The sequence below is a fragment of the Mastigoproctus giganteus genome, chromosome 6 (genome assembly GCF_048544385.1).
Source record: "Mastigoproctus giganteus isolate SK-2022 chromosome 6, ASM4854438v1, whole genome shotgun sequence".
Classification (NCBI taxonomy): Eukaryota; Metazoa; Arthropoda; class Arachnida; order Uropygi; family Thelyphonidae; genus Mastigoproctus; species Mastigoproctus giganteus.
This window is the reverse complement of record NC_143580.1, coordinates 220,196,858-220,214,557: the sequence shown is the minus strand read 5'-3', so window position 1 is coordinate 220,214,557 and position 17,700 is coordinate 220,196,858. Positions and strand designations below refer to the sequence as shown.

General features: G+C 40.1%; 1 protein-coding gene across 1 annotated transcript in view; it reads left to right on the top strand.

Annotated features, from left to right (window-relative positions):
* Positions 1 to 8,373: 8,373 nt before the first annotated feature.
* Positions 8,374 to 17,700, top strand: part of LOC150085003 (uncharacterized) — a 48,830-nt gene continuing 39,503 nt past the window's right edge. Inside the window, exon 1 of the mRNA XM_090376431.1 lies at positions 8,374 to 8,411. The gene's annotated coding sequence lies outside the window, so the exon portion shown is untranslated. The remainder of the gene's footprint in view (positions 8,412 to 17,700) is intronic.

Genomic DNA, 17,700 nt, shown 5'->3' with positions numbered 1-17,700 from the left:
ATAACAAGCTTCGGCTACCTCCCGCTACCACAACTACCATGATGGCACAAGCACTCGACATCCCGGGGTTGAAGTTCCTGATCGTTGAAAAGACGCTGGTCTTCACAGCCAAACTCATCCCAGGCCAAATATCATCTCCAAATATTTGGAATGTTTGCTCTTGGAGGATTCCACAGCCAAGCCTAAGGTCGGTACCAGCACTTGTGGCTCACCACAACAGGCTTGTACTCACCGAAAGATTTCTGCCCAAGCAGATGCTCGCTGTCCTCAACCGTGTGGACGCCGACATCGACACCATAATAAGTAAAAAGAAGGACAGACACAACTTTATCAAAGCTCTTGAAACCTGAATCACTGCCAAGTTGTATTTGTTTTTCTTTATTTGTGTTCAGCTCCTTGTTTTTATGATGTATTTGGATTTGGATTTCTTTTTGCATTTGTAATCTGTATTTTGTAGCCTTTTGTATGTGTTCGCTATATTTTGTAGCCATTTGAATTTGTACTTATGTTATCTATATGTGAACCCCTGGCGCTCGTCGCCGTGATGGGATATTGTGCTGTAATTCTACTTCACAATAAAGATTTATTTATTTATTTATTTAAAATCTTACCATCATGTTGTAGGTACACAAAATAATGGAAATCCCTATAATAAGAGTTATAGGTATGCAGTAAAATGGTGTTGGATCACATTTCACTTCTAAAACAACCTACATTCTGCGTTCAACAGATTAATATAAATTTTGAGCTGCCTTAAGAGGAATAGTGGATCACTCTTTATGGAGAAACGTTTCAAACTCCTTGAGTAATGAAGCTGGATAAAATCTGCTTGCAATCTCCTCTCCAAATATGCTCAGACTTGGTCATTAATGCCTAATTCTGGTAATTGCGCAGGCACATGTTTCTGGCTCCTTAATGATGTAAGATTTTACCCAACTAGCTGGGGTATATTAGATCATTATCTTTCCGATACAAAATGCGGCATTATTTGTGGGAAATAATGTTGGCATCGTGGGATGAACTAGGTCACTCAATATATCAAGGTAATCAGTGGCAGTAATAAACCCTTTGGTGATGACAACACCTAAAGAGTACCAAAATATTGCTGCACAAACCATTTTGATCCTCATCATGTTTGATAGTTGGCAGAAGGCAGTCCGAATGATGCGCATCCTTTGACGTTCACCAAAGGAAAATCTCCCTGATGTTGGAAAATGTGGTCTCCCAAGAGCAGCCAGTAGACCACAAACACTATTATTTTTAGGACACCCAAATTGATTAAATACATTTGCCGCACTGTGTGTCTTATGTCTGTTAATTGCGTGTGTTCTGTGGTCGATTTTTCTGTTTTTCTGGAAGAAAACCAATCCCAGTTTCTTGGGGGAAAAAACCTTGCTGTCTATGCCTGAGACCGATTAACTCAGCAACAGAATGAAAAAAGCCCATTAAAGTTCCTCACGTCATCTACGGGATTCGAGCATGGGCCTTTTCCACACAGTGTGGGGAGGATGGTGATGATACTACACTGCTACCCGCGCAGACACAGTAGAACCCCAGTAGATCTCTCCAGTGAAACATTGACCCATACTCACCAGGGGTTTTAGTTCTTGCCAGAAAAACATGCTCCATATTAAATTCCGCCGTTATCTACCTGGACAGTAGTTATCATGCACGATGGGTCACAGACTCGTACTTATTGCGCCACACACACACACACACACACACACACACACACACACACACACACACAAAGGTGTCAGACGGTGTGTTTCACTTGGTATTTGGACTCATCCGACCAGCGAAGTCTTTCACGGTCCTCAAGTATTCAACCAGATAGTTTTTGACACCACAGCCTTCTCCGTCGGCTTTGATCAGCAGTCAGGGGATTCTACTATGGGATCCCATAGGACTGGGTGCACGGAGCATCCTTATTTGGGACATTGTCCTTGTATTCCCCATATTGTATTGCGATGCCAACTGTCGCACATTTGGCAAACGGTAATCTGAATGATGCACATCCTTTGACGTTCGCCAAAGGAAATGTCGTTGAGTCCGTACACTGCGTTGAACCTTCGCTTACCACGAACATCCACTTTGCATAATGTTTTTAGTTCAGTGGACGGAAGATATTTTGCCCCATCGGACACAATTTTTGGTGCACCTTAACCACAGTAGGCCTTGAGCATCCAACAAAAATTTCCGTTTCCGATATGGAAGCACCAGACGCACGAGTTCCCATAATCATAACCTTTTGATACTCCGTGATGTCTTTACTATATCTCATACTTGCTATCTTACCACTTTAACTTGCACAACCAGATGAAAATTATCACTGCTCTACCGCACTGATAGAGTGCGGTAGAGCAGTGATAAAAATTACCGAACAGCTCTACGAAGCTGTTCAGCTTTTTATACTGCCAGCTCTGCTGCATGATCAATTGCAGATGGGGTGGTCATAATTTAGTGATCACTGAGTGTAATAAATCAATAAGATTAAACATTAATAATATGAATCAGTTTTATTGTTTCAAATTTGTAGAATTTTTTACTGACTATTAAAAATTTTAATATAAAGTCTCGGCCTGGTCCCTAGAGAATTTTGGGGCCCGGTCGTGCGGTAAACATCTTAACTCCCTCTTCTCTTCTTTGTTTTGGCCTGATTCGTATATTGGAACAGTTCGCCGTCCCTTGCCAAGCTGTTCTGTAGAATCGCTGAATTAGTGGTCACTCGGTTTTTATCTACCTTTCTTAAAGCCCTTGGAGGACAGCAGGCCGTGTATAAACACTGTCCTGTCCACACCGTGTAAGAAAGCGTTGGCTGGAATTCCGTTCATGACGGGAGGAAATAATTGGCTTCTTTCACAACATGGTTGGATTATTATTATTATTATTATTGCTTTTATATTATTTTTCCCTGATTGGGGTTTCCACCTCGTGACGGGTATTTCTACCAAGTACACAGGGTGGCTGCTATGACTGTTGGTCGAGGAACTCTCTGACTGTCCTACAGGTAGTGCCTAATCCTGCAGGTAGTAGTAGTAGTAGTGGCATGTGATGCAAGAAAGGAAGTGTATGAGCTTATGCAGCATTAGACAAAAAAATTACAAAACAAATCCCACTAAATGTTTGTCCAGTTCCTCCTTAAATTTATTTAACCTATCAACTTCCACAACGACAGATGGAAGTTTGCTTCAGCAATTAACCACCCGCTGGCTAAAGGCAAATTTCCGCACATCTATTCTACATCTGTCTTTCCTTAATTTGAATTTATGCCCCCTTAGGTTCGTAATCTAAACAAGTGGAAGAATACCATCAGAATCCCAAACACGAGGTGTTCAGGATTACCCACACCGTGTAGGAAAGTTATGGTTGGAATTCCGTTAATGACGTGAAGAATTAATTAGCTTCGCTTCTCTCACAATATGGTTAGATTATTATTATTATTGTTATTGCTTTTATATTATTTCTCCCTCATTGGAGGTTCCACCTCGTGACGGGTATTGCTACCACGTACGTGGCAGTAACATCAGTCATAACAACCACGGTGTGGTTGTTATGACTGCTGTTACTATTGGTCGAAGAACTCTCTGACTGTCCTACAGGTGTTCAGGATTGCGACTTTCTGGAGTTACTTGTAGGTGTTCGCTGGGAGATCTATTGTTGCTAGGCTGTTATGTAGGGTCTTTGGCACCATACCTGTGGTTGGCACGATGATCGGGATGGTTAATACTCCTTGCATATGCCACATCTCCTTGACTTCATGTCTCAGTTTCGTGTACTTCCTGATTTTTTCCACATTGGTTTTCTGCAGGTTGGCAGTGTTGGATACCCCTATGTCAATCAGATAGGTAGCATTTTCCTTCTCGTCCACATGGGTTATGTCTGGTTGTTGTGCGCGATTTCCTATCCATTATTATGGCGCAGTCCCAGTACAGCTTGTGGATTGGGGTCTCTAGTACTGCCTGGGGTTCCTACTTGTAGTACTGTACACTTTCTTCGATCAACTGGTATTATTATTATTATTTTAGGGTTGCCCGTAATGAAACACATTAACCCGTATTTGTGTCTGTACATTGCGTATGTTCTATGGTCGATTTGCCTGTTTTGCTGGACGAAAAAACCCCAGTTACTGGGGAGAAAAACCTTGCTATCTACGCCTGAGACCGATTAACTCAGCCACGGAGTGAGTGAAAAAAGCCCATTAAAGTTCCTTGCGTCATCGAACCCATCTGGATTCGAACCCAGGCCTTTTCCACCCGGTGTGGGGAGGACGGTGACGATACCACGGTGCTACCCGCGCAGACGATCAACTGGTATTTCCTTGCTAGCTTCTGATGTATTATCCTGGCTACCTGGTCTGGTCTATGAGTGTACTCAGCCTGGGTGATCATCTTACATCCTGCGGTGATGTGTTGGATCGTTTCTGAGGCGCAAGGTGGCATCGTCGACATGTGTCATCTAACAGTCCGGGCTCCTTGGCGATATATTTTCTATCGTTCCTGGTGTTGATTACCTGGTCTTGGATGGCGAGGATGAATCCTCCAGTCTCGGAGAAGAGCGTCCCGCTCGTGAGCCATGCATTGGAAGCAATTTTATCTATGTGACCCTGATGGAGATCATGTAGTTTCTGCCATGGAGTGTTTTCTCCGCCCATCTTTCTAGCTTTGTTTGTACCTCCTGGTTGGGGGGGGGGACTCCTCGCTTAAGTTGAGTGGGGTAAACCGCTTGTCTATCTTCCGTATGGCCTGGTGGAGTGCTTCTGTGTGTTTCTGGAAGTAATCCTTCAGGTTAACTATCGCTGTCTCCTGTTGGTCAATGAGGTCTATCAGACCCCTTCCTCCTTCTTCCCGGGCAATTGTCAGTCTCTCCCCGGCAGCTCTCCGGTGGTGTTGGCGGTTTTTGGTCATCATTGTCCTTGTCTTTCTTATGATATCCTCCAGCTCGGTGTTTGTCCAATCTATGATCCCGAGGTAGTATGTTAGCACTGGGACTGCATAGGTGCTCATGGCTTTAACTGTGTTCCCTCCGTTTAGCTTTGCTTTCAACAGGCTTCTAAGTCTCTGATGCTATTTTTCGGTCAGGCAGGCCTTAATTTCATTGTGCTATAACTGCTGTGCCTGCATCATCCCCAAGTATTTGTAGTCCTCTCCCGCTGCCATGGCTTTGATCTCTTTTCCACGCTGCAGCTGGTAGTTTCGGATGACTAAATTTCCCTCATGCAATCCGAGGGTTCTTCATTTGTCTAGACCAAATTCCATCCTAATATCCTTGCTGAATTCTTCGGTGATCTGGAGTAGTTGCTTAAGGTGCTTCTCGTTTCCCGCGAAGAGCTTGATGTCATCCATATGCATCAGGTGGGTGAGGGTGTACAGGTTCTTCCTTCTTTCTTTGATGTTATATCCGCTCTTGCTACTGTTGAGCCTGGTAGATAGCGGATTAAGTGCTAGACAGAACCACGATGGGCCCAGTACATCTCTCTGAAAGATTCCACTCCTGATGGGGATTGGCCTGGTTGTGAAGCTTTCGACCTTAATGGTGGTACTCCATTTCGCCATCGTTTCTCCTAGGAAGTTTGTCACTATCGGATTGACTTTGTAGATTTTCAGCCCCTCTATTAGCCTGCTATAAGGCACGGAGTCGAAGGCCTTACGCTTATCGATGTAGGCTGTGTACATGTTGCGGTGCTTCTTGTATGCTTGCTCCATAACCGCAGCATCTATTGTTAATTGCTCCTTGTATCCTTTGCTCAGCCGTTTGCATTCTTTCTGCTGTTCGGCCATTACTCTGGCTCTCCAAGTGGTCTGTTATCTTCCTGGTTATGCAACTGGTCAGGATCTTGTACATTGTTGTGAGGCAGGTAATTGGCCTGTATTTCGCCTGGTTTCTTGTATCTTCGTCTTCAGATATGTGATTCCTTGAGTGAGAAACTTCGGGATTGTCTCTGGGTGCCTTAACATTGTGCAAGTGAGCTTGTTGTACCAGTAGTTGTGGACCTTATCTATTCCTGGTGTTCGCCAGTTGTGAGAGTTCTTGGTCGTCTGTTTTACTTCTTCTTCCCGAATCTCCTATCCTCTTATTTCTTCTACTTCCTTGGTTTTCTTGCGTTCTAGATCTATCCAGATGGCTCGGCTGTTATGTTTTACTTCCCTACTCCATAAGTTTCCCCAGAAATCCTCAATCGTCTTCTTCTCGGGTGATCTGCTCCCTTCTCCGAGATTCCTATAGAAACCTCTTTGGTCCTCATCGAAGATTCGCTTGTTTATTTTCCTCTTGGAACTCTCTTTGTAACGGCTTAGTCTCTTGCTGAGCGCAAGGAGGTTCTGCTTCAATTTGTCCAAATACTCTTCTATTCTCTGATTTTTTGTCTGATGTTTGCTGTGAACGCTGTCTCTCTTGAGGATGCTCTTCACTTTTCCAATTAATTTCTTACCCCTATTGCCCTGTTGGTACTAGGTCAAATGGCCTATCTTGGCTCTTCATTGTTCTATCTTCTGCTGAAGTCTTCTTTTAGAAGCTGGTGGTTTCTTCTGTTTTCGGTCCTTCTGCTACTGGTCTCTCGCTTCTCTTCCATCAATCCTCGTGGCTGCTGCTGCAGCACAATACACGGCTGTGTGGATGGTCTCCAGTGTTGCACCATTGCCGTCGAGGTAATGCGGTATTATGTGCCGATTCAGGTGGTGTGTGACTCTCCACAAAATTCTATTCGGCCTCTGCTTCGGTATCACGTGAGTCTTTGTGGGGGTCCATTCCTTCGAATTCTGTTAGGGCCTTCTTCCACTCGTCCACTATTCTGGATATCATGACCTCGTCTGTTTCTACTTCAGATGCTGCAGGTTGTATTTCCTCTTGCTCTTCTGCTTCTGGTTCGGTGGTGGTATGTTCTTCTTCCTCTCGTTACGTATTCTTTATCCTTTGTAGTTGGTCGCTCCTGTCCTGCTTGATTTTTTCCAAGATTGCAGGGGCTATTAGATTCTTCGTGATGGTCCTTCTCTGGTCCGCTATTCGCTGTTCAGTGACCTGAATATCCGGGAATCGTTCCATCCACTTCTCTCTCTCTCAGGGTAATTCAGAATTTTTTTTTTTTTTGGCTGGTGCAGCATAAGCCTCAGGCTTCCTTGCACCATATAGCTAATAATAATAATAATAATAATAATAATAATAATAATTTTTATTTATTTTTATTTTATAATTTATTTAATAACTTTTATTGGATATACAATACAATAATAATAATAATAATAATAATAATAATAATAATAATAATAATAACAATGTAGTCTCGCCCTGTAAATTGTCATATATTGGTCTCCAGCTTCGTTATTTCGTAGTATGCTTGCGTGATGTACGTATTCATTTCGATGCTCCACTTCGTGCGTTGGTGTTTTCTCCCTTCCTGGATGATCACTAGCGTAGTTGTGCAGGAAGCACTTCCAGTTGGTGGGGCTGGATGATCTTGCCCTTCTCTTGTGGTAGCCATACCACAGCGCCACTCGTTCCACTGTCTTCCTCAGGAGACCGTCTCTGATTTTTCGAACCCACCCCTCTGCTTAAGGCCTGAACGCGAGTGACTTTATCCTGCGCCACACTTGATGCAGTATGATTAATATTTCACTGCGACATCATCCATTTTGGAGGTGGACCTGTTTAGCTTCGGTTTATGTACAGTGGTAGTTCTCGCGAGTGACGTCAGATGGCGCCACAATCTGCCTTAGCCGCCTCTCCGACCTTGGGGTAGGTAGGTCCCTTGGAGCAACTTTCACGATATTTATTTATTTTATTAATTATTATTCTTATTAGCCATATGGTGCAAGGAAGCCTGAGGCTTATGCTGCACCAGAAAAAAAAAATCCTGTGTTATCCTGAGAGAGAGAGAGAGAGAGAGAGAGAGAGAATCAGAAGTAGAAGGGAATCACCAAGAAAGCAAGAAAGAAGAATGATGATATTCAGCTCAGTACCCTGAGTTTTCCTAGCCCATAATCACCAGATGTAGCCGTATGGTGCATGGAAGTCTGAGGCTTTTGCTGCACCATCAAAAAAAAAGAGAAAAAAAGGGAGAAGTAGAAAAGAATCACCAAGAAAGAGAAGAATGATGATATCCAGCTGAGAACCCTGTGTGTGCCAAGCACATAGTCACCAGACGTGAGCCGTGAGGTTAATTAAGGTTTTTTCTCCTGAAAACCTGAGTTTTTCGCCCAGCAATCAGGCAATCGACCACAAGAACACATGCAATTTACAGACAAAATACATACGGAGGAATATTGTCTTGATGCGCCAATAACATCAACGACTTGGTGTCAATCTGCATAGAATGGCTAGTATATTACTCTGTGGGCTGTACCACCAGAGGGGGCTTTTCAAACAGGTAAGTTTGAAATTTTTGAGAAAGTAATGGTGTGTGTTTGTAATCTGTGGTGAGTAACGATATGTCTCCTTGTTTTACTTCAAAATAGTTTTTTTAAGAAAATTTCTCATCATGCAGATATTGTGATTTTAATAATACGGTGAACATTATTATTATAGAAATACTTAAATGGTGTGTGATATTACTAAAGAGATTCCAAATTGAGCCATCTTGCAGTCTGACAGTTCTTGAACTTTCCGCAATCGTGATTTATAATTGCTATTTAATTCTTTAAGTACAGGTATTACGCATTTGGTGGGAATTAATGTGGTTGTTTGTTTATTGTAATTTATTATTTTAATTTATTGTGTACATTGTTATCCCTAAGATGGGTGGTGCTTTCAACATTCTCTGCGATACAGATATTGACCGATCTGCCAGGCGTATGTCCTTGAGTTTGCCAAGTGTCCACAGTTTTCCAAAAAAAAAAAAAATTAATGAATTAAATAAAATAAATAAAGATAGAATTGAGGTAAAAATGGACACAGATTTAATGTTTTTTTTCCCCCTGACATTAAGCAATCTGTCAACCGTAAATTGACAGATTGCTTAATGTCAGATCACGCTTAATGACAGGGTGGATGCCCTCGAAGGAAATAAATTGAGGGGCCCATCAGGCTCTCAGCTGCCCACATCAACGCCAGAGCTTGCACTTGGTCATCGCGCAACACAGCGGCAAACCCCAAGGCAGAATGCGCTGGTCCCACAGGAACTATTAGTTGTTGGTGACTCTATTGTCAGGGAAACGGGGAACATGCTATGTAAAAAGGATAGGTGGAACAGGACCAGGGTATGTCTGCCAGGGGCAAAGGTTGATGACGTTGTAGAGCGAATATCATCTTTCAAGGGCACAAAAGGTGATATAGTTGTACACGTTGGCACTAATGATATTAAGAGTAGGAGACCGGCAGAATTACTCAACAAGTACAGGTCACTGTTGAAAAAAAGCCGAGAATTAGGGTTGCATTTGAAAGTGTCTGCAATTCTGCCCAGACACGATAGGAGGGAGTATATGATGAGAGCCTTGTCGATCAATTCGGCCCTGGAAAGATTGTGCAAGGCTCAAGGGGTAGAATTTTTTTCAGCCTGGACTGTACTTGTTAACAGGAGAGACTGCTTCTACAGGGATGGGATACACTTAAATAGAAAGGGTGCAAGAATATTTGCTGATGCTATCGAGGCAGTGTTAGGTGGGTCGGAAAACTGCTAGCTTGGGATACAAAGACTAATAGTTTAACAGTAACCGCAGGCAGAGGTGAAGGTGATTCTTGCACAACTTCTATTAGAATAAGAAGCGACCTGGAGCGAGGGGTGTTGGGGGTTTCAGGGACGGATGGCAGTCATCCTGGAATAGTTGGGTATATGGGATGTGTTAGGGTAACAAGGAATAGGCATAAGAGCATGTATGCTTGCATGTATACCAATGCTAGAAGTATAGTAAATAAATTTGATGAATTTGAAGTGTTGGTCAAGACATCAAAGGCGGATATTGTTGGGATAGCAGAGACGTGGTGTCACAAAGATATAAGGAATGCAGAACTGGAATTTGGGGAGTACAATGTGTACAGAAAGGATAGACAGGACAGAAAGGGAGGAGGTGTTATGCTGTTAATTAAGAAAAACATAAAATCAAAAGAAGTGCATCCAGTTGATATAGATGGACAGTGCACTGTTGAGTCAGTTTGGTGTGACATAAGCACTGCGAAAGCAAAAATAAGAGTAGGAGTGTGTTATAGGCCTAATGACTCGAATGAGTACAATGAACAATTGTACAGAGAAATAGAGTGGGTCAGTAAATCAGAATGTCTTATAATGGGGGATTTTAACTTCCCAGATATTGACTGGAACTTGTGGGTTGGTCACTCACACACTAGTCAGACTTTTGTGGATTTATTGGATGATTGTTTTCTGCAGCAGCATGTTCGAGAGGCAACCAGAGGACGTAATAATCTTGATCTGGTTATTAGCAGTGATCATTCGTGTATTAAGAATTTGCAGATAAAGGAACCACTAGGTGGCAGTGATCACAGTGTGCTGAAGTGGGATTTACTCAAAGAGGTAACTACCGTCAGGGGTAAAGGAAAGGGTTTTTGCTTCTTTTTGCTTCCGTAAAGGGGAGTACAGTGGTCTCAGACAGTTTTTAAATTCTGTACAGTGGGATCAACTGACGATGTTACAAACAGTAAATTCTAAGTGGGAAGCATTCAAGGAATTAATCGTGGAAGCTACTAGACTTTTCATACCGATGAAGAAATGTTGTTCAAGGTTTAGGCCTAAATGGTTATCAAATGAACTAATGAGACTCGTGTCAGAGAAGAAAAATGCATGGGATGCATATAAATTATCAGGCGACGCAGAAGCCTGTAGCAGATATAAGCTAGTCTGTAATCAGGTCACAAAGGAGGTTCGGCAGGCAAAGGCGGATTACGAGAAATCTTTGGCAAAAGATGCTAAGAAAAACAGCAAGGATTTCTTTACTTATATAAACTCTAAAAGGAAGGGGATGAATATGATTGGTCCACTTGACATCGATGGTTCGACTGTTGATGATCCTGCTCAGATAGCAAACAAACTGAATGAGTATTTTGCATCTACATTCACACGTGAGGAATTATTACAGTTTGAAAATGGAAGAAGGTTATCAAATTGTAGCAGTGTGCTTAATGATTTTGTAATAACTGAGAGCAAAGTGGAGGAGAAATTGTTGAAGTTAAACATAAGAAAGGCACCTGGGGTGGATGGGATCTATCCAGTTATATTAAAGGAGGCAGCAAAGCAACTAAGCAAACCCTTAGCCATAATTATGAGAGCATCCTTGGATTCAGGGGAGGTTCCCACGGACTGGAGATGTGCAAATGTATCCCCAATTCACAAAGGAGGTTCGAAGGGTGACACGAGTAATTACAGACCAGTTAGTTTAACTTCTGTTCCGGGTAAAATAATGGAGTCACTGGTTAAAGATGCATTGCAGGATCATCTAGACAAGACTGCAGCAATAATTCAGACACAGCATGGGTTTGTTAAGGGAAAGTCTTGTCTGACAAATTTGATTGGTTATTATGATGTGGTCACAAAGGAACTGGATGCAAAAAATAATTTTGATATCATATACTTGGATTTCAGGAAAGCTTTTGACACTGTTGCGCATGGAAGACTACTGTACAAATTGGAGCAGAATGGTATTAAGGGTAAGTTGCTACAATGGATAAAAGGATGGTTAAGTGGGAGAAGACAGAGGGTGGTAATCAATGGGTGCTGCTCTTCGTGGACTAATGTTATTAGTGGAGTCCCACAGGGTTCGGTGTTGGGTCCACTGTTGTTTTGTATATTTATCAATGATATTGATGAAGGTATATCAGGCTTAATGTCGAAGTTTGCAGATGACACGAAGGTTGGCAGGGTTGTTAATGACAGTAATGGCAGTGTGCTACTGCAACAGGATCTAGATAATTTGGGCAGATGGGCTAAGAAGTGGCAACTGAAGTTTAACCTTGACAAATGCAAAGTACTGCATATGGGTAGAAGTAACCCCAGAGAAACGTACCAACTGTGTGGTACTACACTTAAGGTGGTAGAAAATGAAAAAGACCTGGGAGTAATTGTGCAGTCAGATATGAAGTTTTCTGAGCAATGTAGACAGGCTGCTAGGGCAGGTCATGGGGTTTTGTCAATGATATATAGGAATTTTGCTAGCAGGGAAAAGGAGGTGATTGTCCCTCTGTATAAGGCAATGGTCAGGCCACGCCTTGAGTACTGCGTACAGGTCTGGAGGCCTCATTTTAGGAAGGATGTAGATTTGCTTGAGCGTGTACAGAGAAGAGCAACACGATTGGTGAGGGGAATGAAGGGATCCTCTTACCAAGAGAGGCTTAAGTTCTGCAAATTGCAGTGGCTGGAGACTAGGCACCTGCGCGGTGATCTGATTGAGGTCTATAAGGCCTTGAATGGGTTGAGCACGCTGAATTCTGATGGGATCCTCCCACTTGTTCAGAATACGAACCTACGGGGACATAAGTTCAAATTAAGAAAGGATAGATGTAGAATAGATGTGCGGAAATTTGCCTTTAGCCAGCGGGTGGTTAATTGCTGGAACAAACTTCCATCTGTCGTTGTGGAAGTTGATAGGTTAAATAAATTTAAGGAGGAACTGGACAGGCATTTGGAGGGTATGGTGTGATTTTTTTTTTTTTTTTTTGGCTGATGCTGCATAAGCTCCTACACTTGCTTTCTTGCATCAAGTGCCACTACTACTACTACTACTACGCTTCACTGCATTGTTTTTTGTGTTTTTACTGATGTCATCCATGGGCCAACGGCAAACAATATCTGTGCCTAGTCGTTATTCTTAATATTTTGAATAAGTGAATGTGAGTATATCAGAAATACCAAATGGTTTGGCAAAAATTGATTTTGTTATTATTGGCATTGTATAGAGATTAAGCCTTTATATAAACTTTTACCCCAGGGGCTCACATCTGGTGAGTATGGGCTTGGCACACCCAGGCTCCTCACCTGGATATCATCATTCTTCTCTTTCTTGGTGATTCCTTTCTACTTCTGACTCTCTCTCTTTCTCTCAGGGTAACTCGGGTTTTGGCTGGTGCAGCATAAGCCTCAGGCTTCCTTGCTAATAATAATAATATATTTGGTTATCCCAAAAATTTAGCAATAGCAAACAGGTTATCATTTTTAAGGGTTTCTAAGAGAGCATTATTAGGTCTAGGAAGATTCACTCAAAATAGTTTTGCACACGCTTCTTGATTAGACCGGGGTTCGAGCCCGTCACCACCAAATACGGAGGATGCGGAAAGGTCAGGGAATGACCACCGCATATCCCCGGAGCAATATGGCCTTAGTTGCTAATGCTCCTAAAAACCAAATAAATAAATAATAAATAAATAAATAAATAATCAAAATAGTTTATTGAAAGAACAGTTCAATCAATTCACCGAAGATCAATTCACCAATAAATAAATTAGAATAAGTAACACAGTAATAAATGTTTTTACCCTTGACCCTATTTTATATACAATTCACCAAGAAGACAAAAAAAAAATAATTTTATTGAAATATATAATAATTAAATAAATATTCTTCACACTAAAAATATAAGGTAGTATTTTAAAAGGAAAGTCCTTCAATACAGTCCACAGTTTTATGGAATTTTTATTGTTAAGAACTACGTACAAAGGAAAAACCAAACTTACTTCTGCTGTAACTATTTCTGCAAAAGGAATAAAATCATTTAACCCTTTGGTAATTGCGTGACCTTTTGTGACATGTTTTGTTGTGTGGATGGCTATTGTCCTCCAGTTTAAAAATGAATTTTAAACTTGTGTATTTTTTTTGTGTATTTATTAACCCTACTCATTCCATAGTAGGGTTAATAATAAATTTCCTGTTTGTACTCCACCCCGACAACCAAGTCAGTAGAGTTTACAATAAATCGTCAATGCAAATATTTATCGTATTTAGTAGTCACGGGCTTGAACCCCGGTCTACTCAAGGAACGCATGCTATGCAATCTCGCTCCTGACCACTGGGCTACGTCAGGTTCTTATTGATCTATTCAAAGAGACATTGTAAACTGGCTTTAAGTTCCTCTATGGCCATAAATAATCATATAATTTTCATCATTGATAGATTATTTGTAACAAGGAGCAATGATGATTGAAATATTAACTTTGAATAAATTATGATTATTCTAATCAACCCACTGCAGGATGGAAGCCTCCTGAACAATTCATGCTGAGAGAAATGGACCATAATCTGCCACACTGGTCCAGTGCGGGTTGGCAGATCGACCATATTCAGCAATCAGGGGCTCGAACCCCATCTACTCAAAGAGTGCGTGCTACTGCACTCCCGCTCCTGACCACTCGGCTATGGAGGCCATTTTTTTTTTTTGTTTTTTTTTTAGCAATCAATAGATTATTATTTATAGAAGGGTCACCGTGGAATAATCTGATGTTCTATACTAATAGAATATTTATTACTATTTTATATGCAATAAACAGAGTAAAGATGTTGATTTCTACGATATGTGTACTTTATATTTTGAAGAAATATTTATTTTGAGAAATGATATTTTATTATTTTATTATTGAATATTTAATGTAAATATTTATTCTACTGTATATATATACATTCATTTATTCTTTGTAACAATTGTGCTTCACTCTCAGCACTAAAATAACCTACTTTAATACTTTTAGAACACAACATGGCAAAATCTACTTACACAAATGAAATAGATCAAGTGAGGGCAATGGTTTGGAGCAACAAATGTTTGCCAGTAATCTAACTATATGAAAATTCAAAGGAGCTCTTAAAAGAGAAATCTTTAAACAATTTAATTATTGAACAAAATATAAGTGGATGTGAACCTCCTGTTAAAGATAGAAAATATAAAGACTGTGCTCAAAGATTAAAGACAGCAGTTAATGCATTTCAGCTAGGAAATGATATAATAACCAACCATAGAGGAATTGCTTATAATTTAAATTATTGAAAATTAAATGTTAAAATTTAAGTGAAAATGTAGTGAAAAATATAAAAAATAAACATTATTACTGTGTTACTTTTTTTTACTGTGTTATTTATTTATCAGTGAACTATTTTTTTGATAATTGTATTTTCAGTGAATTGATATTCGGTCAATGGGTTTTCGTGAATTTTCTGGATACCAGCATTGTTATAATGATATCAATTGCACTATGGAATTTTTATTGTGGTCATGAGTTATGGTTTTGTGGATAAATTTAGGGATATGCTGAAAGAATGTTGCAAGTTACATCAGTGTATTTGTCTGCAGTTCTGTCTATGCTGAGAGTGCTGAAAGCCTTGTGAATTATGCTGGTCAGTGTGGTGGAGGTTAGACAATGCAAATGTTTGGTTTTTAATGGCATAGATAAAATTAATACCTACTGACTTCTCCAGAGTGGGAGGCCAATAAGCTAATGAATCCTCTGACATTGGAAGGATGTATATATGGAGGATAGTGACATTTCAACTAAATAGGAAGTTAAAGCTAGGGCAACAAACTTAAAATAAAACTTTAAGTCACGTGTTAGGGTAGTAAAGAAAATTAAAATAATTATTCTGAACTATATATTTTACTGCTATACTAATTGTTGATGATAAAAGGAGCAAGTTGAAATGTAGGACTGGCAATAACATAATAGGACTAATAGAATCTTGGTATCACCCAAGAAATGGGAACAATGTATTTAGGAAGGATAGGTGGGGGTAGTCATATTACTTGTCAAAAGTAGCCTGTGTACAACAAGTGCATTCCTGTTTTGGAATTAACTCATTCCAGCATCGAGTCTGTGTAGTATAAGAAGTAGAAAGAAAAGTGAAAATTAGAGCATTGGTATGCTATAGACCAGAAGAATGTCAAGAGTATGATGTGAACCATTATATGTAGATGGAATTGGGCGGGCATGAATACCTTGTCAGCAGAGCTTTCAATCTACCCCTTATTGGTTAAAGCAGTTGGGAAGGAAACTCAACTTGGGGGGACAAATTTTTAAACTAGCTAGAGTCTAGCTAGACGATTGTTATATTAGATAAAGTATTTGGAACAAGTGGAATCTGGACTTGATCACCATAGGAACAACCGGGGAGTGATCATGGAATTCTGCAGTGGATGATGATAGTGAGGTAGGTAATAGTATATGCCATATAGTTCAAGGAAGCCACTGGATGATCATAGTGAAGTGATAGTATTAGCCGTATAGTGCATGGAAGCCACTGATTTTTGTGCACTGGCAAAAAAAAAACCAAGTAGATAAGAAAACACAAATGATATGATTCCCTCCTCACACAGGTAAATATCCACTAGACCAGCGTTTTCCAAACTGTGTTCTGCGGAACATTAGTGTTCCGTGAGATGTGAACAAGTGTTCTGGGAAAAATTGTAATTAATAATTAAAAAAATAAAATAAAATAAATAAATTTTGCATATTTGTAGCATACACCACTTTTGTATCATTATAATTTTTTTTTTTGGTTATTAGAGAGAGAGAGAGAGAGAAAATCTTTATTGCAACTAAATTAATACAATGTACATATATAGATTTAAGTAAAGTTGCAATTGTCCCATCACGGCCAACGGCCAGGGGCTCACATCAGAATAGATAATTAGATTAAAATAAATTTTCTGTTTATACTCCGGCATGACAACCAAATCAGTAGAGTTTACAATAAATCGTCAATACAAATATTTATCGTATTTAATAGTCACGGGCTTGAACCCCCGGTCACTCAAGAAACGCATGCTATGCACTCTCGCTCCTGACCACTCTGCTGCGTCAGGCCTATTAATATACTGGCATAGACTAATAATCAAATAGACCGTGGAACACTTTATTTTGGCGGGCTTCAGCATAGAGAAATATGCGTACAGGTATAGCATCTACGAAAAAGTAGCAATGTAGGGATCTAATATGCCATTCGTGTGTGATTTAGCCTGGAGTACACGGGTTGAAGGAGAGGGGGAAGCAAACTGATATCATAACTAAGCTCACTTCCTTGTATAAATTTTTTTTGATAATTATCAGTATTTTGAAATATTATTATTAAAATAAATGACCATGGATATGTGGTTGTAAAAAGGAACTTTAAAACGAGAAGCAAGTACTTCTAGTATTGCAACTGTAGTTGATGGAAATGAACACAATATTGTCATACTTCAAATTGAGGATGAACAATCGCAGCCTTTTGTTCCTCAAAAATCTGAAGTGAAAAAACAGTAGCCAACTAAAAAAAAAATCCAAAACGAAAGTATGATGACAGTTATTTGCATTTCAGCTTTACATGTGTTGGAAATAAATATGCTCCTGATGCACAGTGCATCGTATATAATAAAATATTAGAAAACAGTTCTTTGGATCCAGCTAAACTTGTGTTCCGTAAATATATAAGTGTTTCGCAAATATATTGTGGGATGAAAAGTGTTAAAAAGTTTGGGAAATGCTGCACTAGACCTTCCAGTAGACCATAAATTCAAATTGAGGAAGGATGGTTGCAGGATAAATGTGTGGAAACTTGCCTTCAACCACTGGGTTGGAACAAACTTCAATCTGTGGAGGTGGATAGCTTGAATAAATTCAAGGTAGAACTGGACATATTATTGGAGGGGATGGACAGGTGATGTTGGAAGGGGTTTTTTTTTTTTGGCTGATGCTTTATAAGTTTGCTTTCTTGTTTCATTTCCTGGTACTAATAACTAAATGGTTTACAGCATTTTAAGATGTTTTTAGACTAAATTGCAGAGAGGGAGCAACTTTCCCATC